The following is a 27,908-nucleotide window of genomic DNA, read 5'->3' as shown; positions in this document are numbered from 1 at the left end:
GTTCATGGGACCCATGCTGTCCATTAGAGCAAAAACTGGGGAATGTAGTTGGCTCCTGTAGTAGGCCGAATAACAGCCCCCACCCCAAAGATGTTCACATCCTAATTCCTGGAAACTGAATATGTTAAATGCCATGATGAAGGGAAATACGGTTGCTGATGGCATTGTGGTTGCTAATCAACTCACCTGAAAATAGGTAAGATTATCCTAAATGATCCTGGTGGACCAAATGCAATCACAAAGATCTTTGAAAGTAGAAGAGGGAAGCAGAAGAGACGATCAGAGTGATGACATAAGAAGGATTTCACCCACCGTTGCTACCTTTGAAGACGGAGGAAGGGGGCCACAAGGCAAGAAATGCAGACCACAGGAAGAGTCAGACCACGGCCTTTCCCCTAGAGCTCACAGAAGGAACACAGCCCTGCTGAGTCCTTGATGTTCACCCAATGAGCCCCATACTGGATGTGTGATCTCCAGAACTGTGAGGCAATCAATGTGTGTTGTTGTAAGCCACTAAATTTGCGATAATTTATTACAGCAGTCATAGGAAACCAATACAGACAGGTCCCTTGTGAGGTGGGGATCCAGCTGTCCCCCAGCCATGGACAATTTGTTCATTTTTTCAGCCCCTGAAGAGAATACCTTGTCATCTTCAACCAAAAGCTAAAACCTTCCCAATTCCGCACCTTGCTGTGGCATACACAGATCCCCAGTGACCCACCCCCGCCAGCATTCAGGAGTTGTAGGGGGCAGTGGAACGCCGAGGAAACTGCATGCATTCTGGGAAGTCACCGTGGAACTCACCTCAGAGGCTTTCAGGCCACTGCTTCAAAAGAAGAAATAAACATTAAGGAGGTTGTTAGGGATTTGACTCAACAGTGCCAGGGAGGAGGAATTCAGAGACAAAATGTGTCCTGTATCTCAAGTTTACCTTTATTGTTCCAAAGAATAGGGGGGATCTTAGAAGACTGTCATCTTAAAGCAAAATGTGTCGAATTAAAGATGGAGTGGCAGTATTAATGGAATTGCCTTGCGTTAGTAGGTTTAAGGCAAATCCTTAACATTATATTCCTGCCGTTTTCTAAATTAAATTTGTAAGAATATTAAGTATCCTGCTGTGCAGAGTGAAAGCTGTATTCTTGTAAAGGACTTATAATCATATTAGAAAGCTGGAGGGTGAAGTTTGTTCATGCCATCAAAGTCACAAAGTAAAAATAGTCTTACATTGTGCATTTTTACAATGGTAATACTTTTGGGGGTATATAACACCGCAGAGCATTTCACCGATAGTGTTTCGTTAATCCTCAGAGCGTCCCCAGTGGGGAAGCGCATTTTTATCTGCACTTTGCATATGGGACAACTGAGGCACAGCGAGTGTCAGCAGTTTGCCTTGGACTGCCAGTGGGTTGACAGCACAGCTTGTACCAAACTCCAGGAGCTCAGCCTGAAGACGATTCACACCGTTCATCAGACGACAGTCATCTTTCTAATCTACCTGTCTGCAGGTACAGAAATGGCTCCAGGAGGACTCCGGCATTACTCAAATTTTGTTTTCAAGTTCCTCAAGAGAAAAACCGTATAAATAGATTTTCTGTTAATTCCACAACATCTGTTTAAATACTTATGACTTTGTCCTCTGGCTCTGTGTGGGTTGGAGAGAGAGGGTTCAGTGAGGGCGTTTTTGCACAGTTAGTGGGAAATGTGGATGCTCTGGGGACAGCCAGACAGGGACACAGTTTGGGGACCCGTAGCGGACTGTATAGTAAGCAGGAAGCTCCCCATGGAAGACTGTGCGCCCAAAAGCACGCATTTATTTCTCCTCAGACCAGGGAAATCCAGGCTTTTCAGGAAGTCATGTTTCTGAGCACAGAGGTTACTCCCCTTTTTCAGTAGACTGAGATTTTACCCTGGCTCTTAAGTCTGCTTCACATGCTCTCAACCAAGTGGTATGTCCCAGGTTTCAGTTTCTTGATAGAAACCTACAGTCACTTAAAATCTTCACCCTTGCCCCGTGCCCTTGAAGGTGTGGGAGTTCCAAAATCTCATTCTCTCTGCTCATTCCCTTGGTTGTGTGTCCCTGACTGACCCAGAAACCAGTGGCTAGAGCATCTGACAAACCTCAGAGGTACGTAAAACGGTATTTTCAGCACCTGCTATGTGTCGGCGTTAGTCTCTGTGCATCAGTCTTATGGCCTCATTAGAATTAGGCTGCCCCCGTACCACACAAGAGAAAGTCATTGTTTCAAGGCCACACAGCCAGTGAGTGGCAGGGTTGGGATTCCGTCCCAGGTCTGACACGACTTAACTAGCTGCTTTGAGCCACCACACTATGCTCCCTCTGATATTCTGGGCTGTACTCGTTTCCCTGTGACTCACGGATCCTGCCAATGGGAAACTGCCCTCCCAGCACAATGATGTGCTCAGTGTGGAAAATGCTGTTTGCATCTTTCTTTGGTACCCTGCCCTCGAGCCTGATAAGCACACCCCTCTCTCTTTTAATTTAAGGGCTTCTGACCCTCAGTACCTTTCAATACAAATATTAGGGATACTGCTTCTAGCTCTTCTTCCCGTAAACTTACTGAAAACAAAGATAGTCAATTTATTTGGATAATTAATATTGTCTAGTCCTTTCCTTCCTATGCTCAGATGTTGTGTGTGTCACTAGTGTGGTTGCAAACGCTCAGTTGTTCTATGATTTACTTGTACAAATAGTTGATTGACTAGCTGCCCCAAAAGCACATTTCAGAGCAAAGTTTCTATTCTGGGATTAAGATAACAATGGAGACACTTGGGATTATTCAGCCTGTTCCCTCCTGCACAGCATAGATGGTCTTATCTAGTTCTGGTTCTTACACAGGGCACCTGAAGCCAACTGGAGTGTTGTCCAGACTGGCCAGCAGAGCCCTGTCATATCCCCTGACTTCATGCCATTCTAGTACGTGCCAGTGGCTTCATGCTGCCAGCACCCAGGGCTCTCTGTCGGAGAGTTTCTGCTGGCTGTGTGCACGCTCAGGCTGAGAGGAAGGCAGGTCAGAAATGCTGGGGAGTTACCAGCCCCAGAGAAGCCCTAACCAATGATGAATTGAAAGGAGTGGATGAATAGTCCACCTTCCTTGCCTCTCAAGTAGAACAATTCTGAGGCATATTTTATAGCATCTCCCGGAGGCCATCATAGGACTTAACCCCCAGAGGTTAACTGCCCCTAATGTACCCTATCCTAGATTGGCTTGCTTCAGTTTCCCTGTCTTATTCACTCTCTGCCAGTGCCTCCTGGGATAGCCTCCCAGATAAACTTAGAGTCTGCCTCTGGGGAACCCAGCCTAACACACCCACGTTTCCTGGACTTCTATCTTCTCTTGTCACATAAAGCGCCAACCTATCGAATCAGAGTTGGACTGGACCTTCCCAGTCATCTATGTAGACCTTCAGGGGGGAGCATGAGCAAGGAGGCAGGACTCTGGCCCATTCCTTCAACCAGAGCAGAGAAATGTCTGTGTGTTTTACCTCTAATGTTCCATCTGAACCGAAGAATCCAAACCTTGAAAAAAAACAAAAAAAGCTTGAAAAGCATGGATCTAAGCAAACTAATTTCCCCACTCAGAAATCCCATCTATGTCCATTTCCTGTTGCTACTGTAACAAATTATCACAAACTTGAAAACAACAGAAATGTATTCTTTCATAGCACTTCCGGAGGCCGGACGTCCAAAATCAAGGTGTCAGCAGGGCCACGCTCCCTCCATCGCCTCAGTGGGAGGCTGCTTCCTTGCCACCTCCAGCTTCTGGTGGCTCTGGGCAGTCCTTGGTGTGTGGCAGTGAAGTTCCAGTCTCTACCTCCACTTCACACGGTCTTGTCCAAGGTGGTTGTGGCTTCGCCTCATTGGATGTTGGGCCCACCCAGATATTTCAGCGTGATCTTATCTTGAGATCCTTCACTTAATTATGTCTGCAAAAATCCTATTTCCAAAGAAGGTCATAGTTACAGGTTCTTGGGCTCAGGACATATCTTTTGGGGAGTCACCTTCCACCCACGCTGTCATCCATGGTAGTGTCTCCGGCCCACGGCATATGATCACAGATCAAACTTGTAATGAGTAGCAACTCCTTGTCTCACAAGACAGGGGCTTCCATGTTTGTGAAACTCTAATTTCATGAAAGACAATGTTCATATTCTGCCCAATATTCTGCCCAAATCAGCTCCCTGTAACTTTTTCCCCATCACTTCGGCTTCTGCCAGTGGAGATACCCAGGGGAAATGCACTTCCTCTCCAGTGAGACTAATGAATAGAGCTGACCTCAAACATTATGGGTCAGAGAAGGATGGAAGTCTGTGAATTCAGGGCCATCTGGACAAGCAATTCGACTTAATTCATTAGCTACTTATTATGTGTTTACATCGTGCTGTATGGTGGACAGTGCAGAGGATTCTAAGATGGATAAGAGAATCCAGGATCTCCAGTATGTTGTTACTATTTACCTAGCAGGACAACAGGACATGCTCACACATAATAACTACACCGTGTAGTATTATGTAAATAACTATAACACAAGCTAAAACGTGATGGAGGTCATAAAAGAGGATTAACAGAATGTAGTGGGGCTAGGTGATCAAGGGTCTACTTTACCATCCCCTCCAGTCTATTCTCTACACAGAAGCCAAAATGAATTAAAAAAACCCTCCGAGCATGTGCTTCCAGGCTCAAAACTATACAACGTTTTAATCATGGAAAAGAAAAAAAAAAATCCAGCTCCTAGTATGGCCTTCGAAGCCCTTCCTGGTCTGCCCCTGCCTGTGGCTCAGCCTCTCCACGCTCACACAGTGCTCCTGGAGAAGTGCCAGCCCACGTTCAGCTCCTCAGAAATGCCAGGCTCTGTTCTGCTCCAGAGCCATCTCCCCAGTTGCTCGCTGAGCCTGGAATCCTCTCACCCCAATTCTTTGCTCATCCTTGAAGCCTCAGCCTCAAAGAAGACATCCTTGACTCTCTGCCATTAATTAGGCTCTCTTTCATATTCTCTTCTAGCACCTTGAGTTTTCTTCATGCCTTTTATTGCAGTTGCAATCACGGTGCGAGGATTATGCATTGGACGTGGGGCTTTGCCACTCGATAGCAAGCTTCTTTAGAGCTGTTATTTCTCCCAGTGTCCACACGGCCTATCACAGTGCCTGGATGATAGATGTCCAATCGAGACATTTGCCAAACTGGGGATTCAGTGAGGAACGAAGGAAAGCAACTGGATAGTTTTCTTGAAGAAGGTGACATTTGAGGAGAATTTTGAAGGAATTGTAGAGATGGGGCAGGAAAAACATTCGAGGAGGGTGAAGAATATAGGATGGCAAATAATAGAGTTTGGTTTTAACACTATAAGAATGTGTCTAGGGCAGGGATCAGTTAACTTTTTCCATAAAGGGCAGAATAGTAAATATTTTAGGCTCTGTGGGCCATGTGGTATCTGTTGTAACCGTGGAACCCTGCCATGGTAGTGTGAAATCTGACAGAAAATGTTTGAACAAGTACATGTGGTTGTTTTCTAAGAAAACTTTATTTACAAAAAAACCAAGGTGATGGCCCAAACTTGACTGATGGATTACAGTTTGCTGGCCCCTGGCCCAGGAAATAGTGGGGCGACTGGAGTTAATTGGGGGCTGGCGCAGCACCCTTAATGCTAAGCTGTAGAGTCAATAACTTCCTAGACAGGTAATAGGGAGCCACAGCAAATTTTTGGAAAAAGAAGGTATGTGATTAAAGTGTTTTTTTGGTATGATTAATCTGGCAGCACCCTCTGATGCACTAAACCAGAAGGGATTAGCTGCACAGAGAGGTGTATGAGGAATCTGTTGTAATAATCTAGGTAGGAGATGTTAAGAGTCTCACCTGAAAAGATTGAAGGTGAAGAGATGAGAGACACTGCAATGTTAACTCGATTGTTTTATCCCGGGTATAGAAAATGGTAGAGGGCTAGTAGAGAAGAAGCAGGATGGAAGGAGGAGGAATAGCACTGAGGAGAAATGGTCGATTGAATTCCCACAGGTACAGCTTACGGTATCAGGACAGTGTCCAACAGACCAGAGAAAATTTAGGGCTCAAGCGAAGGATTCAAGTTGTGGATGCCAACTTAGGTGAAAGGCTGAGAGTGGAGAGGGAAGGAAGGCACGGTGCCCAAGAACCCATGTTGGAGATGCTGTCCTTTAGGCGGCGAGTGGAGGAAGAAAGCATCAGCAAGTGACCCAGGATGGCAGAGGGCCACAGGAGGCAAATGGAGAGAGAGTTCAAGAAGGCAAGGTGAAATCAGTCCCCCATAAATCCATCTGCCGACAGCAAACAAAAAGGAAATGTTCCTGGAATTATTTTAAGACATAAATCCACAACATGGTGCATTAACCAGAAATGGGGTACTAAAATTAGCCAGAGTGAAGCTGGCCTCAGGGTTGGCACCACCTCGCTCTGTCCTGGTCCAGAAGCTGCATCACAAAGAACGGGACACAGAACAGACACAGACCCATTTGCTTTCTTTATTCTAGGCAGGCTTCGCATACTTCAGATGACCTGAAAAAATTCAATAATCTGTTCATTTGCTCGAGTCTCTCTCTGAGACTCTGTTGATAGGTGATTTATCAGACCAGGCAGGGCCAGTGCAAGCGTTGTCTGCCTTTCCTTGGATGCCCTGATGCAAGCACATTATCAGGACTGAAAGCCGTTATGTTCATGGAAAACAATGGCTCATGGTTAATCCCCCCCTGTTGGCATATGATAGGGGAGATGACTGGCGATGGTGCAAAGGGCTGAGAGTTCACTGCAGCCCAGGTCTGTCCTTCTGTTGAAGCCAGTCTGTGCTCTGCATTCCCTCAGCTGTCCTTGCTGTTCCCAGGAAGGGAGGGTTGTGTCCTTTACGACAAAGGCTGGAGTCCTCCTTGGCTCTAGGTGAAATCCAGAGGGAAAGTGCCCCTCAGCAGAAGAGTGACAAAGGCTGATTTCACTGTTTTGTTTTGTGTGTGTATCATTATTATTTTTTTTTAACTTCCCACTCTCTGAGATGAAAGCATTTGACCACAGATTTGTGTGGTTAGCCCAGCAGAGAAATTAGATGAAGGAGGAGAGGGATAATCCCAGATACCCTTTCCTGGGAGGGGCTCAATTTGTTCTTACTTGCTGGTTTCTGCACTCTTTCCAGGTATTCTTCAATTTGAACTACTGTGTATTAGTTTCTGTGGATTCTCTTTGTGGAAAGATTTACCATTCTGCATTTCTTGGAAGAAAAAAAATAAAAACTTCTGAGGCATCTTTGGGGATTTTACAATCAGGAAGTAGAAAATTGTATTTCAAAGTTGAAGCTAATGAGAGATCATTCTGTAATGGATGGGATGTAAGACGCTGTGTCTGGGGCAGGAAAGGATGGAGGAAACAGGTTATCTGCCTGCTGCTGTTCTCTGTCACCAGAGAAATGTCACCGTCTGACAAGGAAAGTTTGCAGCCTAGAACCTGTCAAACCACAAGTGAAAAGCAACTGTTAGCCGTTCAGGTAACAACAATGCATCTGATTTTCACAAAGTCATCTGGCTACAGGACAATGAGTCAGTTATTTCTCTAGAATGACTTTCAATAGCGTTTCTCTGTGAATACATTTCAAATTTTAACAGCACTACAGTGTTGCAAGGATAAAAGCTACCAGGCCATCAATTGAGCTGCGCGAGTCATTCATTGGCCATTTGCCCTGTCAGATCCATTTTCTGGCTTTCTCGGTGCTGCAGGAGGCTGACCTTTATGAAGTTCCCTGTTCTCTGGCCTCTGATTGGTTCATCTAATGGGACGCACTGGTAGATCAGTGGACAAGATGGGAGAGGTCAGGGTCCATAGCCCTGTCCCCTTTCTATTCCCTCCCTTCCCTGCCGAGGTTTGGGCAGTAGCTGTGTCCTGCCACATGGCCCCTCTTGTGGGCTCCAGTCACAGAGTCTCCTTTTGCGCCTGCAGGTGCAGAGGTGCTAATGATTTCGCACTGCTTCTCCCTGGGTGTTTTCCCTGTCCCCTGTTGGTTCCCACTTACCTGCTCACACCTCTGGAAGTAGTCCCTTTCTTAACCTCTCTTCAGTGAAACCCTCTTTTTAAGGGTGCCATCTGTTTCCTGACTGCTCCCTGAAGGAACCAGCAGCCATGTTTTAATTTGTAAAATAAAGGGAAGGATAGTAATATCTGTATCTATCCCAGTCAAAAACTTAACAGGCATATTGGGAACTTGATAGAATAATTCTGAATTTCATCTGGAAGAAAAATATTCAAGAATATAGTCAGGAAAATTCCGGAAAAAATAATAAAAAGCAAAAGGGATGAAAGTGCTCTCAATTTATCAGTTGTTACACTTGATTATAAAATATCACTAATTGAAACAAACTAACACTAGTGCAAGAATAGAAGACAGATCAGTTAAAGAGAATAGAGAACCTAGAAATCTACACAAGATATGGGAACACTGTTCAGGAATAGTTTGTGAAAATGGTAATATTTCTAGTTCTCATCATTAGGTAAAATATTCTTTATATTTCATTTATTATTCATATTCAGTGAAAGGTGTTAAGAGTAACTGGCCAGCCAATTGTAAGAAATAAAAAAGCTAGATTCCCAAACTCTTTACTCACATTACAATAAATTATAGAGGAATCAAAGATTTCAATTTGGGGGGGAGGAGAGAAAGCCAAACACTAAAAATATTAGAAGAACACATATTTGAATATTTTTATAATCTTGGGGCAAGTGTATGTGTATTTCTAAGTATGTCAAGAAAATATGAAATGTTAGAGGGTGCGTTCATAATTGTTATTATATAAATACAAAATTATACTTAAAAAAAAAAGACAAATATGAGGGAAAAAATACTGACCAAACTTTAGTTATTGGCAGTTTTGTGGAATAGATGGCCTGAAAGTTTTTCCTGCTGAAAAGAACTGAAAATTACTGGATTAAAAAATAAAAAAATAAATAAAACTCTTTAAATGTATTACTGAGGTGGGGAAAAAAATTAAGGAGTTTGCAGAGGTCAAAGTGAAATTAAAGTAAGACTCTGTGAGATCAGTGATAACAGAAACAATTTTCACTCTGACAGTGTTTGCCAGTCGTAGTGACACATATCTTCTCATTTTGATGGTTGTATAGGCAAAAGCGGACAAGATAAATCAAGGGCCTGCACTGGGACCCCAAGGGCTATACCTTTATTGTAAGGGTGAACAAGCACAGAACCCTTTTACATGGAGAGCAAGGAAACTTGCCTGTGACTATCTTGACAGTGAATGGACAAGTCCACTTCCACTAAATGGAAAAATCCTTCCCTGAGGATTTGCCAACCCTTTTGGCAGCTGGAATTCTTATTACATGATGTAGTTAGACCAAGAAACATCAAGCTGGCAGTGGCCCTCGGCAATTGGCACAAGTACAGATCCTCTCAGAGGAAACAGCAGGTGTCAAAGAACTCTCAGAGATAATGTTCAAAAAAAAAAAGAGTTCATAGTCAAAAATAAAGGAAACAAGGCACCAGAAGCAACAGCCAGCAGATACAAACTGGCAAAGTCCTTAGATATCAGAATTATCTGACACAAACTATAAAATAACATATTTAATATGAGTTGGTAAATACAAAGGAAGCTTACAAATATGAGAAGGAAACAAGAGACTAAGGAAACAAGAAGCAACCAAGCACACTTGGAAAAGAAACAAACAGATTTCTAAAATGAACCATATAGTTATTAATATTCAAAACTCAGTGGGTGGGTTAAATGAACATTAGACACAGCTGGAGAGAAATTATTATCCTGGAAGATAGATTGGAAGAAATTACCCAGATTATCACACAGAGTGTCAAATAGAACTTTAAAAAGCACAATTAAGAGATATACAAGACAAAGTCTTGTACATATCTAATAGGAGGTCTGAAAGATTATAGAACAGCAAAGAAACAATACTCAATGAGAAAAAGTCCAGAATTTTTTAGAACTGAGGAGAGACACCAAAGGTCAAATTCAGGAAATTCAGTGAATCTTAGAGAGACTAAATGAAAACAAAGCCATAACTATGTAGGTCATAGTGAAACTATAGAATCCCAAAGATAGATTTAAAAGCAGACAGTGAGAAAAGTCTGATTACCTCTTAAAAAACAGGTTAGACTGACAACTGATGTCTCAACAGCAGCAATGTAACTTGTGAAATATTTCCATCATTGGGCTAAAAGAAAATATGTCAACATAAAATCTATCTTTCAAGAATGAGAATAAAATAAAGAGAACTTCTCAATTAAAAATCAAAAGAGTTGACCACCAATAGACTCTTACTAAAGAAAATTCTGAAGGTAGATACAAAAGGATTCCAGAAGGGTCTGAGAGAAAGAAGAAATCATTAGCAAAGATATTGGTAAATATAAGATAAATCGCAAGAAAAAATTCTGTGAAACAGTGATAATATCTAATTTATGGAGTTAAAAAAGATTGAAGTAAAATATTGGACAACTTAAACATGTAGTTTTGAAGGGTCTAGTTGATGTTAAAGTATTTAAGGAGCTTCTATTATTTGGAAGAGTGTAAAATAACAGAAAAAATATTTTTATAAATAAACATAAATATATAAATATATTAAATAATATATGTGTGTATATATTATATATTATATACTATATACTATATACTATATATACTATATACTATATATTATGTACTATATAATTATAGTATATATTATATAATATATACTATAATATAGAACATGTATAATATCTATATATAATATATATAATGTAGGTATATCTGCCCCCAGTTCTTGGCACAGAGCTCCTAAAACCCTTGTAACTTCCTAAGTGATAAGAACACTAGGACCATTACTTGTTCTAATGAGGTGACTCTGAGTAGACGTCTAGATAACTCCTGGATAGGAGCCAGTGATCAGAAAGACCAACCCATGATTAGAAACTTGGAATTTTCAGCCCTACCCCATCCTCCCAAGAGAGCAGAGGGGCTAGAAATGGAATTCATAACTGATCATTCCTATGTGAGGATGCCTCCATAAAATTCAGGTAGTAGGGGGTTTGGAGAGCCTTCAGGTTGGCTGACACATCACAGCGGAAGTGTGACATTCCCCAATTCCTAGGGACAAGAAGGTCCTGCTCTCAGGACCTTGTCCAATGTATCTCTTCATCTATATCCTTTAATAAGCTGGTTAATGTGTTTCCCTGAGTTCTGTGAGCTGTTCTGGCAAGTTAATCGAACCCAAAGACTGGGAATTTGGAACCTCTGGTGTAAAGCAGGTTGGTCAGAAGCACAGGTGATAACTTGGGCTTGCAGCTGACATCTAAAGCGTGTGCGCGCGCGCGCGAGGGAGTGGAGGGCAGTCTTGAGGACTGAGTCCGTAACCTGTGGCATCTGATGTTGTCTCTGGGTAAAGAGTGTTAGAATTGATTTTATTGTAGGACACACACTTGGTGTCTGAGACTTGCTTGGTGTGGGAGAAAACTCCACACATTTGGTGACTAGAAGAGTCGCAAGTGAAGTGTTCTTTGTGAGTAGTAAAGGAGACACACAGGAGAAAAACACAGTAAGAAAGACCTGAATTTTTCCCTACATAGGAAGGAAAAAACTGAGTTTTTTAAGTACAAAGAGTAATAAACATAATTGACTTTAGACTTCTAAAGTTAAACTATCAAAATATCTAGGGAAACTACTAAAAGAATAGAGTATAAGCTCCAAGCTTATAGAAGAAAGCAATAAAGTGAGAAAAGTTGAGGGTAGAATAAGACTGAAATGCATTATTTAAATATATATGTCACTTACATATACATATAGGTATAATTTTACCTCTCTTTCTCTCTCTCTCTCTCTATATATATATGTGTGTGTATGAGTGTGTGTGTGTGTGTGTGTGTATGTACTGGGGGTGCCAAAAAATGTATGCAAATGGACAATTTGGTCAACGTTGCTCAAACAATAGTTTGCCATAATCAAAAGTGTCTGGACACTGATGGTAACCACTTTGAGCACCTCTTGTAATTGCAGAAGTCAAACGTGACTTGTATTCATCTTTTGTTATTGGTATATATTGAGTATTACAATTTTAATACAGATTTTTCCTCTCTTAAAGTGTGTATACATTTTTTTGGTACCCTCTCTGTATAAAATATACTTTTACCTCTTCTAACTACTATCCTATTTATTTTTTTCTCCACGTTGCCAAAACTACTCTACCCTCTACCCTCTCATTTGCCCCTCCCCCCCCACACACGTGTACACACACCTCCCTTTCCTTTCATTTTCATCAATGGCACCATGACTGTTCCAATTTCTTGGACTGGGAGTCACAATTTTTCTTGTATGCATATAACCAGCTGTACAATATTAAATTTAAAAACACTTCTCCAGTAAACAATATTCTTGAAGGCAGAAAATAAGATCAGAGAAGTGGCTGCAATGGAGAGCATCCGTTTTTCTATTGTCCTCCCCTCCTTTGGATGCACAGCTAGACCACAGGTGTCAGCTTCCCTTAGAGTGAGGTGAGTGAGCGCTTGTGAATAGAACGTGAGCACAAACACTGTCTGCTACTCCCAGGCCTGGCCAGGAAAACCCTCATCCGCTTCTCCATTAACATCTGCTTCTGCTCTTTTTAACTTCAGGCTGTTTGCCCCACCCTCCCCACCTCCCCACCCAGGACAACGCAGTGCCACATGCAGAAATGACAAAGCTGCTGTCAGTCTGGGCTCTCAGAATGGTGGCGTGTGGCACTCTACCCCACGCCAACCCCAGATTACTGGGGGACAGAAGTGAATGTTGGGCCTTGAGTCTTTGCGTCTGCTTGCTTCCACTGTCATGCCTACCCTAACGAAAACAGTGGTCAATTCTCAAGAGTGGATCCTAATGGCCTGAGAAGGAACAGTACTTTCTCTAAGGACCTTTTGTAAAGTCCTCTTCAGATGAATCCTTAAACACTGTGTGGTGTTTCACCCATGAATGTCAGACTTACCTCATTAGTGAATTTGATCTCCTGGGTGCAGAATGGTTCGTCTTTCACTCAGTGTGATACAGACGTACGCTCTGTAGGGTACATCTCAGATGCCCCAAGTTAAGCAGAGCAGTCTTTTCCACTGGAACCATGTAGTCTGTTACAATTACAGAAGGGACTGGAAGCTGAAACTGCAATTTTAAAAGTGCTAAAATAGCGGCTGCAAGTCTCGTATTTAGAGAAAACAAAAGGTTTCAAACGACAGTTTCAACAAGAAAATAGCATGTACTATTCTGGAACAGGCTGCAGAAATTTCAGAAAAGTTGTCTCCTTCTAGAACAAGCTCACTGCTTTGACTGCTCTCCTTGATCCTGAGATGTTGCCCAAGTACAGGGGAGCCATTGATACACATCCCACCGATCAGACTCCAGAAGCCTTAAGAAATAATATGGGTATTTGCTAAACATTTTCTGGAGGGAGTACTGCATGGCTTTGTTTGTGGTGCACACAGGAAGATGTCTTCAGATACCTCTCCATCCAGCCACTTGCACCCAATTGCTCCAGTGGCTGCAAAGACACTTCCATGGCAATTGCTCTCCTTTTTCTTTCTCTTTCCTCTCCCTCCTTGCCCTAGTCCCTCTCTTCTTTTTGGTGTAAATCCTGCTACCCTATTCTATACTTCCTCAGATAATCCCCTCCTCACGCCATACCTTAACTCCCATGGAGGAACCCAGGGAAAGCTACAAGGGGCCAGAGAGGAAGAGGTTATGAATTCTTACACATTAATATTTTGTCCTTATCATAATGACTTGGAAGATTTGAGAGTGTATTGATCATATAATTCTTTTCTGTGCTCTTTGCACTTTTCAGGAAGAAGCTCTTAGTTCTCCCACAGCCCCATAGCCCTTAAGTAAATTCATCGGGAAGGTTTTAGGGAAGGCAAGACCCAGAAATTAAGGGTGAAGCTTTCTTCTCTACTGAACAAATACCAGCAGTAATTCTGAGTTATCACTTTGGAGAGGCTGATGCTCCAGTCCATTGACATAAGTGGTGGAGAACTAACTGTTCAGTGTATTTCCATTCTACCCAGGATTCTTTCTATGGACTTCACAGAAAAGCAGTTCTGTGAGGCTTATCTGTCCTCCTTCACCCAGTCTTTAAGCACCGGTATGTTGCCTGGAGCTTTCCCTGAAGCTGACCAGTAGGAGCTTCTGCCTGTGTCCTCAGCGGCTGTGCTTCTGCCCACATCGTTGCTCTACAATACGGATGACGGTGATGACCTAGCACTGCTACACCTACACCCCATCAGACCCAGGGCCGGCGGCTGGGTGACTTCTGTGAGCCAGTGACAGCAGGGGAATATGTGCTATCTAACTGTCCTGTTCGGTCCTAGCCTAATGATAGCGGCGGTTGGGGCTAGAAATGGCCGAGGCAATGGCCTAGTCCCTGTGACTTGTGGCGAGCCCCTACGGACATTCCCCACCCTTGGCCACCAGGGCCAATGCTGTGCTGGACTGGCCTTTGTGGTTCCTATTATGATTGCAGGATGCTCTTCAGCCAACAATTTAAAAGAAAAAAGAATTTTGAGGAATAAGATTTAGTACTCACAGCGTGGGTACATGGGATGCCAGAGGGCCACAGAGTGAGATCATAGGTGGAGAGAAAGGGAACAGGGACCTGAAACTGCCTTTATTGGTGTCTGGGGGTAGGTTCTAAGATTTCCTACGTTCATTCTGTATTGGCAAATGTAAAGCATGTGAGTGAGAATTTGGGTGTGGGAGAAAAGGGGTTACCCAAGTGGTCAGTTATCTGGGTTACCCAAGGCTTTCTACAGGGAACTTCGTGGGTGGAACATCTCGGCTCTTTTATCTAGTTGTGTTGCTGGCAATATGCTTTTTAGGGAGGGGTGTCTTTGAAACGGATGCCTTGGCAGTCAGAGCCCGCACAGTGAGACCTAAAGACCTCTGACCTAGAAGCCCAGAATCTTAGTGCCAGATAATCTGCTCATTTCACTTATTGGGGGGAAGAGGGCCCTGTGTTTCTAGGGGCGCATGTTTCCATGGCCCTTTCCATTTGGGCTGAACCCTCGGATGGCTGGCAGCCACCTGGCACCTCACTCCCAGAGCCTCTCCCACACATTTCAGAGTACTGGGTTTCTGGCCCCCCTGACAACGTCAGGTTATCTCCCATCATTTCCTTTGTGACCTTTGCAGTTGTCAAATGAGCTTATGGTCTTTTTTCCCTCCAGTCCTTTACCCCTGAAATGAAATAAGGCAACACATTAATCAACTTGGTTTCCCGGACACTCTGCTTTGAACGTCTTTGGTAGTTCTCTGCTGTCTGCTGAAACATGTATTTAGAGGCATGGCTGCAATGGCCTTTCAGCATACATTGTGTTTTCAGAGGTGGCATGACATAAGCTTGTATAGATAGATAGAAGGACCAGGCCTGTCTGGATAACTCCTGTTAGCCTTATTTGACTTTGGTGAGATCATATTAAAGTTTCATGCTTTCCAAGTGTGTAAAATTGATGTAGCATAAATTAGTTGGCTGATCTATGCATTTTTGCTCTATTGTTTGAAAATTACTGACTCTGGGAGGCTCCCTCATGGATACAACCATGCCTGTATGGAATCGAGACAAAATACCACTGTTAATGTTTATCTCACACACACACAAAAGAATTCTCTGAAAAGTCAGACAATATGGTTATTTTTACATTTTTTTTCCTCCCCATCATTTCTAAAGAATGTACTCCCACAGTGATGTGGATGATCTAATGACATTTTGTATCAATAGTATTCAAAATTAGAGTGACAGATTTAATCTCAAACTCTATGGTTATTTTCTAAAATAATCACATAGAAGCTTATACAAAATGTATCAAGTAGGAAGGTGATATGCTTACCTTACGTATTGAGATAATTTAGTGTCAACTAATTTGTGCAATAATTAATATAATAACAAATGTTCACCTTGGAATACCTTAAATATAGAAATCTTGATGCATGTGAAATTAATAAAAACTTGAAGCCTCCTAATTTAATTATACATTGCTTTTATGAAGATGAAACAAAACTTAAGGACGTGTGATACCACGAGTAATTATTAGTTATTTGTCTTTTGTAGTTGAGTCAGCAAAATTTACACAAGCCTTGGCCAAATTAAAAAAAAAATTCCAACAGTTTAAGAAAAATATATGAGTCTGTGTGTTCTAGAGGAAGCAGTATGCTAGCTTGAATAGTTTCCTCTCAACCTCAGACCTATTTTGTAACCCCAGATGAAAATTTCATGCTAGTTTCCTCTTCAAAGCCTCTGTACCCATGGTTCCCTCTTCCTGGCACTCTCTCTGCCTGCCTAGTTTTACCCATCCTCTCTGCTTCAAATTAAGTCACTACCCAGGAGAGCTTTCCTCATCCCCTTTCAGCCCAGTTAGCCTGCCATTCGATTTTCCTCCTAAAGCCTGTACTTCCTGTATCAAGCCTACTTATTCTGTGTTTCTCTTCCCTGGTGTGTCATACACCCCTCTAGGGAAGGGACTGTTTTTGTTTTTTATAGTCCCTGGAATTATTGAGTGAATGGGTTTATGTTAAAGATTGACATTTCAACAGCTTAGGATGGACTCTTGCATCTAATCGCTATTTTAGATACATGCATGGACTTTAGTGAAAGGATAAGAGGTGTCCAAGGATAAACCGAGAGCATTATCTAATGGATTCCTTGGTCTTCTTTCACTACACAGATTTTTTATTGATTATATAGTTAAAGTAAATTTTATTGAGCTTTATGCCAGGTATCTTATAGGACACTGGTACGGTTAACAAAACATAGCCCTTTTTCTCTACAAGCAAGTTAGATAATGGATATGTACGCTACTAGATCCATGTGCTAAGGATAATGTCAGCAACTTTTAACTTTAAAATGATTGAACTGTGTGGAGCGAAAAGGATTGCAAGATAGAACCCTTAACCTAGAATGCTTTGGTAATAACAGGTAAATTTGCTTTTTAGTTAAGTTGTCTTAAAAAAATTCAATTATTTATTTGTCAGTATTGTTAGATATGGAGTGGAAAAAGAATACCTATGGGAAGCCAATATCAAGTTCAGTTCGTCCACAATAAATCTCTTAGTTTCAGTATGATTGGAACATAAATTGACTCTTATCCAAATGATGAAATTCAGAAATCTCTCAAAATATGTTATTCCAAAATGTGCAGCTCACTACTATTCAAAGTTGTGAGAAATAGCTTGATGAGTGGACTAGTCTCCTAAAAACTTCACACATTCTAAATTTGTTTTAAAAAAAAGAAACCTCAAATGCACTCAGATTTCTAGACGTTATTAAAAGGACTATTTTAAGCAACGTGATTGTTTTGTCAAAAAATAAGTCTTCTCAAAGTTACTACTTCCATGTTGTGCTTCTATTTCTCCCTAAATTCAGAGAGATAAAAAAGGAAGCCATGGGAACACCAAAAATGATAAACATTGTTATTTTGCAGAGAGCCTAATGGTTTGGGAAGAAGCTCATCTCTCGTACATACCATACTTCACAGAAATTTCTTGGGTCTTCCAAACACGGAGGGCTTGACAAGCTATTCATCTGTGCAGGAAAAGAGTTCCTTGTGCGAGCCATGAGTGGAAGGAAGGCCAGTGTCAGAGGACCCCAAATTCCTGTCAACTGTTGGTCATTTTGACCGATTCTGGCAGCAAATGTTCCTGTTTAAACTTTTTCACCTTAAATGTGTATGTGTGATTATTTGACAAGCAGCAATGACAGGGACTCAAATTAAAAAAATATTTGATAAAATTTATGCATTTTCATTTTTAGTATTGGAGACTCTGGGAAATCTCAGCACTCTGTAACAAAATAATGAACCTGAGTGGTGAGTCATCTATAAAGACAACGACAAAACCGCGTGTAAATGCGCGGGACGGGCAAACTGACTCTTAGCCCTGGTGTTTTCCAGGAGGCAGTTGAAAATTGTGCAGGGAGAGAGTCCAGATTCTGTGTGCTGCTGAAGGGAGCATGAGAGTACAGAATAAAATCGTCGGGGCTAGTGTCGTGGAAGGCCTAGATTTTATCCTCAGGTCATTCTTTACTGGCTGTGTGATCGTGGGTAAATATTTCCCTACTCGTTTGTTTCTTCACTGGTAAAATGGCTCCAATAGCAATTCCTTTTCGCGAGGTTATTCCACACATAAAGTGAGATAAGACACAGACCATGCTTAGAACAGTGCCTGGCATGGAAGTGCATGAACTGCATAGTGAATGTTTTCATTACTATTTACATTTCCACCCGCTAAGTTCTTTCCCAGAAAATAAGACCTTGCTGGGCAATCAGCTCTAATGCGTCTTTTGGAGCAAAAATTAATATAAGACCTGGTATTATATTATATTATATTATATTATATTATATTATATTATATTATATTATACCCAGTCTTATATTACAGTATGATAAGACCGGGTCTTATATTAAGTTTTGCTCCAAAAGACGCATTAGAGCTGATTGTCCCGCTAGGTCTTAGTTTCAGGGAAACGCGGTAGCAACAAGCTGCTGTATCCCTCCACCTGAGGCAATGCACCAGGTGTTCTTTCCCACCAGGCTTTTTGCCTCTGCAGACCACTTCTTTCTAAGGATTTATTTCCATTGCGAGACCTAGTGCAGGCACATGAATAAACCAAGACAGTTATTATGTCCCTCAACGAGATAAGCAAGCAGAATATGTGATGACTAAAAGGTGATAATCCCCGAGGCTAGGGTGCCCACTTATGATTCCATAAAATCACAGAACACAGATTCTGAGAATGATAAAGTCCTTCAGGGCGCATATATGCCAACCTTCTACCTGAGTTATAAATCCCTTTATTAGCTCCCAGTCAAACAGAGACTGGTCCCTGCTTGCTGAGGTAACTTGGTGAAGCAGGCTGAGGTAACTTGTGTGATGAGGGAGGCAGTGCAAAGGGCAAGGAGACTTGGGCTCCACTGGGGGGTGGGGAGTGGGGGGTCAGAAGGGGGAGTCACTTCGCCCTTCAGATGGAGAGTAAGGGGTTTGAATTAGATGATTTTCGATGTCCCTTAGAAGACCTTGCTCGTATTATCAATGACTTCATAAATTTGAAGGGCAGCCTCTCTCTTCATTGGGCCGCTCTACAGTTAAAATGCGTTTCCATATCTATTGTTGGCCCTAGCTCTAGCCCCTGGAGACACACAGAGTAAGTTCATGATCTTTTCCCTATGAGTCTTTTAAGGATTTCAAGGCAGCTGTCCCATTTTCTGGGTCCTTCCGCCCTGTGAACATAGTCAGACTCGCTGTGCGTCTGTACTGCTTCTAGCCCTTGCCATGGAGGCCTGTGTATAGCGATTTCCCCCCCCATGGCTCCCTGGCAATGTGGAGAGTGCCCATGTCTTCATGGTCCCATCAATATTGGGTCCTCCCATAAAAAGTTTCTGCCTGCCTGATGAGTAAAACTAGTTTTAAATTCGTTGTTAATATTATTTTAGATTTAATATTTTATTTTGTGTTATTTTATTTTAATGTTTGTAGTGCCTTACACCAATAATATAATAATACATCTGTGGTAAATAATTCAGCCTCCTGTAATGACAAGGATTAACACGAGAAGGAAACCTTTCAACCCTTTTTATTCTCCACTTCCTTGACCAGGAAGGAGTAGGCGTAATAAGTTTCAGTTCATTTTCCATCTATATGTACTAATCATATTTATATATTTTATATATCATTATATATATATATATATGCTTATTTTTATATAAATAGAATCATACACCATGTTGCTTTGCAAATTGCTTTCTACCCTTAAAGACATATCTGGAAATCTCCCCAGGTCAAGTTTTTAAAACAATTTGGTCCCTATGCATTGTGAATAATGTGTTGTGGTTGATCCAGGGAGGTGGGGTAGACGCCCTCACCTCAGATTTGGTCCTGAAGGTATTACACATGAGGGTGTGAAAAGGTTTAGTGCTCAGATAATGAGGCTCTCTGGGGACAAGAAAGCAGACTCAAAAACGTCCGAAAATGGCATGAGAAAGCAGACTTTATGGTGGTTAGAGGCTGTCGCCAGGGTTAGGTTTCCCAGGCTGGGGCTGTGCTTTGTGTGGTTTGAAGTTGCTGCTGGTGCCCGAAGAAAGGGCACTGGGTTTTCTTGCTCAGATGTGGGGTGGGGAGAAAGGGCTGTGGGGGCTTTGAAAGCTGTCTGCCAGCAAACATACAAAATGGAGTCAGACCCTTGATTACACACTGATTGCTATTTCCTTGAGAGCTTAGTTACACAGATCCTCTTTACTCTTGGAAAATAAGCCTTATGATTTCCAAAAAGTAGACAGAGCTATGTGACAGACTGAAGTAATGAATTCATGCTTTTTTGTTGGCTTAGTAATGTCCCATACGTGATAGCCGCACTCCTGATGGTAAATGAATGGCAGTGACAAGCCACCGTCAAGCCGGCACGCCCAGCAGCATACACACCACCAAGAGGAGCCATCTGGAGAAAGCGATGCTCTCGTGCTCCTCTGGCTTTGGGCTCATTTTACTGCCTTGTGCCAACCAACCCACCTCATTCTTGAGAGTCCATGGTGCCAGCTTGGCTGTGCCCAGCTTTCTAATGTGGCCTGGTGTTGCTCAGGCCTGTTTTCCATATGCCTCTGAAGGACTTTTTCTGTCTGTTTTGTGGAAGTGAGTTATATTCTGCTTTGGTCCCAGGAGGAGGACTCATCATTGGTGGTCCCCCCCTTAGAGCTCTGTAGGCACAGAGATTAAAGGTGGAAGGAGGCCTAATATTTTTCCAGTCTCAGAACCACAGGCTTGACTATTGTCTACTCAGGGAGTAGAAAGGGCTAAGCGAGAGTAACCAGGAGGCATGCCGACTGAGGTCTAATCACTGCATTTTGGGTAAAAGCTTGAAAATGGCCTGTTGATGGTGCATAATAGCAGAACAATTATTCTCTCCCTTGCAAAGAATTCTAATGAATGTGGAAACATGAGGGAAAAAAAAAAAGGCTGAGTTGAGAACGGAAAGTCTAAACCATCGAGAAGAGCTTGGCTCTCCCAGCTGCACTCAGAGCCCTAGGAAGTGTTTAGGCCTAATTTGACATTGCAGATCAAGTAGATTAAAGTCCGTGGGTTTTTTCACCTGGCATAATCCTATCCTGTGGAAGCCACATTTAATAATTATTTCCCTGAGCCTAGGGAGAGTTCCACAATAGACCTCTTTTATCCTGGCAAACCAAGGGCATGCTATGGCCAGCATTTTCACAGCTGGCAGACAAAGGTTTGGCCTGCTCTGCGTGAAAATGTCTTCAGCATGACAAGTGCTGTTGTTCTCTTGTCCTCTACCACTTTCCAACCACCTGTGCTTCGCTAATCTCTCTATTCCACTTGTGCTCTTTGCACTTCTGGTGACTTTGCACTTGGAAGAACTCCTGGGCATGTGGATTAAAAGGAGGGAGAGAATTTATGGCTGAACATGTTTAGGATAAATCAGCCAAAGATCCACTGTGGCTCCAGTTCAGTCAAGCACTTTGGAAACTCGAATTGCTGACAAACTGAAGGGCAAGGATTTCGTCACTTTCTAATGACAACAGTCACTCAGGATGCAAGAAATTATAATTCAAGGCAAACTAACAAGGGAATGTTGGGCACCTTCTCTTTCCAGGGTACTGTGCCAGATATTAGGGGCCACTTACAGCCAAGTTAGGTGATGTTCCTGGAGGAAGGAACAACAAGGCAGAGTGGACTCACAATTACCAAACCATAGGCACCAGCTTGGCTTTGTCATCCCTAAGTGATGGAGAGTCACTCAATGACTTTTCCTACTTGGAGGCAGGTACTAATCCACTAATTATTACAGTATCTTCTTGGAGATGTAGAGTCACAAATACCATCACATAAGATGATGCGTGTAAATCCCAGCACTACGCCGGGAATATAGTGCTCACTTAATTGCCATCATCTACTGAAAGATACATGTCCTGTCCCTTCTCTTTTATCCATTTACTTCTTCCTTTCTCACCCATGTCTTTCCTGCCTTGCCTTCCTCCCCCATTTCCTCTCATTGACTTCTCTTGATGTTACAGAGATGCCTTCTCTCCTTCATTGGGTTGGAAGCTCTTGAGAATAGGACCTGTATTTCCAGGTTTTTCCCTCTACCTCACTGACTAGCAGTGCCTCACTAGTAGATTGATTCAGACACACCAGAAATTGACCTGTAAATATAAAATCTTATCCTAAGAGGGGATTACTTCTCAGTGGGAATTGCCTACCCCGTTATATTTTCACCTATTTAAAGCAGGGCAGGACTTTCTGAGTCCAGAGCTTCTAAGTGTCACCATAATTACCTTGCCCAGCCCAGCATGTACAAGGTATGAAGGTGGAGAAAAGGGGAGGGAGGCAGAGGTGTTGCTAGGTAGTAGCTGCCACTCTTTCCCTGTATTTTGTGGATTACAAAACTGACCAAGACCTTCTTGAAGAAGCTTTGTAGCAAAAGGATTGAGAGGAGGACATGTTGTTTGGGAGCTTTCTCCCAGTTACCTGAACTCAGAAGATTTCTACAATTATGAACTTCCTGGCTAAGAGACTGACTACCTGCAGGTAGTACATCTCCAGAACAAAACATTAGTCAAGAGGGCTTAAGATGGATGCAGAAAATTTCTTCCCTTTTTTGAGTAAAAAAGGATGAAAAAGGAAAATGCTGCATGGATATATATAATTCTTCTCCAGAGGAGGAATTACTGGTCATTTGTCATTATTCATGGGTTCTAGTTTGTGGGTATCAGTCATTCACTCCAGGGCTCTGTATCAGTCTCTTTCTCTCCATTTCCCAGCCTATTATAATCACTCATTTCTGCCCCTCTGGAGCTTGTGTACTATCCAGACCTTCAGATTCTAGGTACCCACATGGTTCCCCACCATGGCCAATGTCTCCTCCCGCTTCCCATTGCACCGGTTACCTCCATCAAGTATTATCTGTCTCCTGACCCCTTCTTTCAGGCCTGATTGCTGACTTGAAATGTATGCAAAGGATTACTTGGGCCATTTCAAGTGATAGCCCCTGCTGTGTAATACATTATTCCCATTTTAACGAGATTCTCCTAGGAACCCAAAGGCTTAAATCCAAAGAAGAAGCTTCTAATGGTGGGTTTTCAGGCATAAAGCCAGACTAGTAGAGATGGTCTATCAGGGTGGGGAAGGAAACAAAGCTTTAGCTTTGGGTGCTCCATATCTCAGTTAGAAGCAAAGTTCAGGCTTTACTTGTATCACTCAGCTCCCATTACTGAGATGTACTCTAGTACCAGCTGCAAGTATTTCCTGGCTTGGGTGCCCAGTTCCAGTCTACTGCTATATATTAGGTTGGTACAAAAGTAATTGCGGTTTTTGAAATTATTTTTAACCTTTTAAACCACAATTACTTTGTCACCAACCTAATAGCTGTGATGTTAAAAAAAAAAAAAAAAAAAAAAAGTTTGGGTCTGAGTTTCTCATCTGTAAAATGAATATGAGGGATTAGGTAACCTGCACAGTTCCTTTCCACTGTGACTCTATGACTTTCTGATATGGGGCCTCGTAGAACCTGATTTAAACACGGTAGTAGGAGATAATCATATGGTACTTAGAGAGGAAGGTTGAGTGAATACGAACTGCTGGGGTAAGTCTGGTAGTTTTGTCGGCTCTGTGTAAAAAGCAACTATGGAGGCCGTCCTTCCCTAAACTGCTCTAATTGGTGTGGCACTTCTATTGCTAATGTAGAAAAACCTAGTGCTAACACTGTCAATTAAGTTAAATGACTTCATGTTCTGTTCAGTTCAGGTTGGCTAGGGATTTCATGACTTTTTCCTGAGTTCATTATAATAATGCTCAGCGCTAGGTTCACGTGGGTGATGTCTACTCCACAGCATTTTCGTAATTGTACAGCCATCATCAAATCATGCTGATTCATGGCTGGGTGAACAATGACAGTGAATAGCATAATTGTGAAATTTCACAAGGCACTGACGTTTGTGTTTAAAACAGAAAAATTCAGCAAGTATGACTACTACAATGGAAGCGCAATTGTGAAGACTTCCTGGAAAAGTTCACGGATTCAAATGTAATTAAGCATGAATTAAACATGATGAGCTGCCAGGCTAATTCTAGCACTGTCGAAGCTACATTATGGAAATTCGCTTCAGAAATATGGACCAACTCTTTTTTTTAACATATGTCAGATGCCTAACATATGGTCCCCCAAGGCCTCCAGCATACCTTGGGTGATGGAGGGCAATCAACGTATGTTTGGCACTGTTGAAAGTCTAGCTTCTTGGGCCAAGAAGCGAGGGAAATAACGGGAAATCAACCCATGCTTGTCAGAATCACACTTCTCTTTAAAACAAGTATTATAAATTTGAAGGAAAAAAATTGAGACTTTATAGGATATAGTGCTATGCTCTGTGTTTTCATGCTGGTGCAATAAACAGCACATCATGAATGTAGACTAATGCCTATATACAATTAATTTACGGGGATGAAAGTACCCACAAATGAAACCAATTGTTGACAGCTATATACCTTCCATTGGTTGAGGGACACAGATAGCCTGGAACACAGCTTCCTCGAATACCGTATCTCACCCCCAATATCTCTTGCATCCCTATCCCCAAGCCATCCCTTTTCCTCCACCTCAAAGAGAAAGAGTAAGAAGCTAGGACTCTGAAAGGCAGAACTGAAGCCTCACATCTTCCAGTGATGGCCATGGGGGGAGTTGATCTGCTTCTTTTGGTGTCAGCTTCCCTGTATGCAAAATTACCTTCCCAGCTCACGGGGTTCCTGAGTGACTGTGATGTTGTGATAAATTGCAAAAGTCCTTCATCTTCACATATATCTGTCTATATCTGTATCTTTCTCACCTAAATAGGAGGTACATTGATGGTTGGCTCTGTTTTCTGGTCATAACCTCAATGGCCTGGGAGAGATGATGATGAAAATGATGACAGCAGCAACATCCACGATGACCATTTATTATATGTACTCTGTGCCGCGCTTCCAGCATGTGGTACTAAGCATCTTTAATTTGCTTTATACGTTTCCATAGGTAATTTAATTGTATGACCTGATCTTTTCTGCAGCCTCGGACAGGAAAGAGTGAGAAGACGAAAAATGTCTAAAACATAATACTAGTTTCTCTTTGTAAAATTATGTACTGTTCTGGCCATAATTACTGAAGTAAAAGACATTTCTCCATTATCAGCAATGGTTTACGGTCTTCATGTTGAAAGTTGTGGCTGTATCCTGCCCCAGTGAAAGATTTTGGGGGGCAGTAAGTATTTTGCCACTGTAACAATAGGGGTACAACAGAAGTTTCCTCCATTCAGCTCTTTATTGTTTTTTCCCAAGTCCAGGTACACCAGAGTGACCCCTTTCAGTTGGAAAGATAAGTCTGGAACTTGAGAAGCTCACTGCCCACAAACAGTGGAGCAGCTCAGAACATAAACAGCTTGTAGTCCTGGTTTAGATAAATAACAATGACAGATTATTAATGGAAGTTCAGGCATGTTTTGGAGGGTGAAGTGCAAGAGCACAGACACGTCCTTTTGCAGCAGAAATTTCATGCTTCTGACAGAGACAGGAGCCATACCACCTGCAACCCTGCGAGAGTGGTGTATTTACATGGGAAGTCTTTCTTAAGATTATAAAGGTCAGAAGTCTCTTTTGGCAAACTTAGTTAATACCGTGTTCCCTAAAAATAAGGCCTAGCTGGACAATCAGCTTTAATGCATCTTTTGGAGCAAAAATTAATATAAGACCCGGACTTATAGTAAAATAATTATAATAATTAAATATAGTAAAACATAATATAATATCATATCATATTATATTATACCCTGTCTATAATATAATATAATATAATATAATATAATACCAACTCTTATATTAATTTTTGCTCCAAAAGACGCATTACAGATGATTGTCTGGCTAGGTCTTATTTTTGGGGAAACATGGTAAGTGGGTAGGAAAAGGGACTTTTTGATCAGCATCTTCATTGTCATCCTTTGACCATCTTCTCATCATCAATTACCCACAGAACATCTTAGAACTTGAATTTTCACTCTGTGCCACGCAGTCCTTACCCTGTGTGTGTCTGTACTCAAAGATTTCAAACAAGTGAAAAAGCAAAGAAAAACATGCACATGAATCATTCCTAACGGAAGTGAAAATTAGAAACAAAGAAAGATTTCACAGCTAATGTGCTTTTTAATCCCCAATTGCTCTGCCTACCCAAATGTGGGTTGCAAAAACCAGGAATGTGGTCTTTGAACCCTCAAGGGCTCTAACAGGCATCTTGTTAGCTGTTCCTTCCCCATTAGCCTGGAATCTGAAGCCTACTTTGTCGTACTACATTTTCTGTGTCTCTGAATAACACTAGGATGCAATTAATCAATACTCTGCTGAGTATCCCAGTTTCATTTATTTATTTATTGAATCCTGATAAGGCTATTATCTAAATTTCTGAGCACTCTCTATGTATAAAACACTCTTCTAAACATTTTATATGTATTAACTCATTTATGCCTCTCTAAAATCTTATGCAGTATTATTAATATCCAAATAACATATTTATTAATAAGGGAAATCATTGTGTCCTTTAGCTTGTGAGTCATTTGTATGACATGTTGGGAGGTTTTGCTTTTTTTCCCTATCGTGTGTCTTTTAAGGAATAAAAGCAGAGAAGAACATTGGAAGATATATTTAAGGTGGAGAAGAGTAGAGACAATGAGGTAAATTAGGAGTCCAGGGCTACATTTCAGGAAAGTAACGATGAGAGTCTAACCATAGTAACAAAAGTGGAGATATACATGAGTAAAGCTGTTAAGAAGTATGCAAGAGGGAGAATCACTAGTATTTGGAGTCTAACTGGGTGTGAAGGGCAAAAGATCAGCAAGAATCTAGATGGAATCTCAGGCTTCTGGATAAGGTGACTAGGGGTGAACTGGGAAGCCATCAGGGAAAAGACGTATAAAAGAGCATTTTTGTGAAGAAGCACATTCATTCCATTTGGGGTGTGGTGAAGTAGAGATAGTTCTGGGACGTTCAAATAGAAACTCTTAGTAGACTCTTGGACAGAGTAGTCTGGAACTAAGAAAATCAGGGTTGCTATTTGAAAGTCCTCTGTATATAAGTGGTTGGCAATGGCTGAGGTGGGTGAGATTTTATAGGTAATATGTGTCTAGGAGAAGAGAAAGGGAGTAGGAGAAGAGAAACCAGCAAAAGAGACTATGAAGGAATGGAGAGAGGAGGGATTTGTGTCACAGAAACCAAGAGAAGATGGAGTTGCCAAGAGTAGCAAATGCAGTGAGTGAAATAAAGACAATGACATGTCCACTGGGTTATTGTTGGTTCGGTGAGAGCTGTTCCAGGTGAATAGGAAGTGACAAAGTAGAACTCTTTGAGTAGGTAAGAACCTTTTAAGTTACTTGTCAAAGTGAGGAAAACACAGAATAAAAGGGATAACTTAATTATTTTAAACAGGGAGAGACTTATTTGCTAAGAGTATGCAGCAACGGAGAAGTGGAAGATAGAGGAAAGGAAGAGAGGACATTGATGGAGCCAGCTCTCTGAAGACTTGGATAGGATGTAACTCTGAATGTGTGCGGAGGGCCCACATTAAGGAGCAGAAGAGCTACCTCTTCTTCTGAGGTAACAAGGAAGAAAGTAAAGCTCGAGACAACTTTTTAGGTGTAATGGTAGTGGCTGGAAGTTGAGGTATTTCTTCCTCAACGGCTTTTATTTTCCCATAAAATAGAAGGTGCAGTTGGCTGAGAGTCAAGGTGGAAATGGAACTTGATGGGAGAGGAGACAGTTCAAAATTGCCCCGTCAGATGTTAACATTTCTGAATGGGATCTCAGGAAAGGTGACTGGGCACCCTGGGAGCTCAGATGGGGCAGGCGGGCGG

The sequence above is a fragment of the Rhinolophus ferrumequinum genome, chromosome 4 (genome assembly GCF_004115265.2).
Source record: "Rhinolophus ferrumequinum isolate MPI-CBG mRhiFer1 chromosome 4, mRhiFer1_v1.p, whole genome shotgun sequence".
NCBI lineage: Eukaryota > Metazoa > Chordata > Mammalia > Chiroptera > Rhinolophidae > Rhinolophus > Rhinolophus ferrumequinum.
The sequence above is the reverse complement of the archived record's forward strand: the minus strand, read 5'-3'. Positions refer to the sequence as shown.